At 31.0% G+C, this 1566-nt stretch overlaps 1 protein-coding gene across 1 annotated transcript in view; it reads right to left on the bottom strand.

The window, feature by feature from the left end:
• Window positions 1–980, bottom strand: part of LOC100162057 (neprilysin-2) — a 15724-nt gene extending 14744 nt beyond the window's left edge. Inside the window, exon 1 of the mRNA XM_029487687.1 lies at window positions 870–980. The gene's annotated coding sequence lies outside the window, so the exon portion shown is untranslated. The remainder of the gene's footprint in view (window positions 1–869) is intronic.
• Window positions 981–1566: the final 586 nt, after the last annotated feature.

The following is a 1566-nucleotide window of genomic DNA, read 5'->3' as shown; positions in this document are numbered from 1 at the left end:
ATGCCTATCTAATTTTGATTGCACCGTCGTTCTTAACTCGTTGAAGTACATAGGTTTCAAAAAAAAAAAAATTAATATTCGTAATAGGTGCAGTAAACTAGTGACGCGCGAATGCGCAAAAATCGCAAAATAGCGAACTTCATTAAGCCATAACTTCGGAACTAAGTCCGACCGCCAAATTCTGACTTCACCATCGTTCTCAGTATAGTTAACTACATAAGTCTAAAAAAAAAAAATTGCAAAAAAAAGGGTGTCCGGTAAAGTAACAAAGTTCCAGACCCTATACCAAGAATCAATAACCAGTGCCACATTATGTAACCATGATGGTAAATTGTAAAATTTATTTTTATACTTAATAGCTGATATTCAGCTACTGCAGGCGGGAGTGGGGATTAGATAGGAAGGTCCAAATGTCCAATTCGTATGACCATTGTACTCATTACTTATTATTGATTATGACCGTTATGAGTATCGTTAAGTTGAAATTTAATTTTATTTTGAATTCTGGTTTTTACTGTTAGGTTTGATAAATTACCCAGTAGCAGTAAATTGAACGCAATTAAGTCGCTAACGGATTACTCAAATTAAATACTGTAAACGTGAAATAAATTTTTTTCAATATGTTTATAAATTGGCTATTTTTAAATTTAAATTTTTTTATTTTCTGTACAAAGAAATAAAAATAAAAAAGTTTATATTATACGTATAGTGTAAAAGCCTATTGAATATATAAAAAAAAAATGAAAAAATATTGGTTAGAATACAAGTTATTGCAATTGTCAGTTCATCGTGAAATACCCTGTATAAAGGCGAAGTCATTTTTCAATATAAACTTATATTAATGAGTTAAAAAAAAATAGTTAACTTGCCAAGTTTTGATATAGTTAATACGTTGTTCGACGGATGGCGTGGCGTGAATGATGGCTCGAGAGACTGCACGGCCTGGCCCAAAGTGTTGAAGGTAAATGACACTCAATAGAAAATATGGCTTAATATATACTACAGAAGTTGTAGTTGCCAGAAACGAATTTCCACTAATCATTTTACAGTAACCTTCAGACGTGTAAAAATATAACTGATTTAGTGATTTGGTAATCGAATAATTTTAAATAAGAAATATGATTAGGCTTTACGATGTTTGATAAAAGCGAGCATTAATATGCAAAATGAATGCATTTCCGTGAAATATTTTATTGATATTCGATTAGAAATATTAATAAAGTCACGTCAAACGCGTAGGTTAAATACGGTTAAAATTCAATGACATTGTGGAATAGTGTATAGCTTACATAGTTATATTTATGCTATAGAAGTTGAAGGTACCACAAACACATTTCCACAAATCACTTAATGGTAGACGACATCGTTATTTAAATTCAAGTGTGCAACAATCCAACCGATTATTGATTAAGTAGGTAATTGAATAACTACGAATAAAAAATATGAGTATGCTTTAAATTATATTATTATAAAAGCGATCGCATTAATATGAAAAAGGTGAGTAAGTGGTTGTCGCTACGCTGTACAGTAGGTTACAAGTGGCCAAGTGGGTCACTGTATAATGGA

This window comes from Acyrthosiphon pisum, chromosome X (assembly GCF_005508785.2).
Source record: "Acyrthosiphon pisum isolate AL4f chromosome X, pea_aphid_22Mar2018_4r6ur, whole genome shotgun sequence".
NCBI classification, from domain to species: Eukaryota; Metazoa; Arthropoda; class Insecta; order Hemiptera; family Aphididae; genus Acyrthosiphon; species Acyrthosiphon pisum.
The sequence above is the reverse complement of the archived record's forward strand: the minus strand, read 5'-3'. Positions and strand labels throughout refer to the sequence as shown.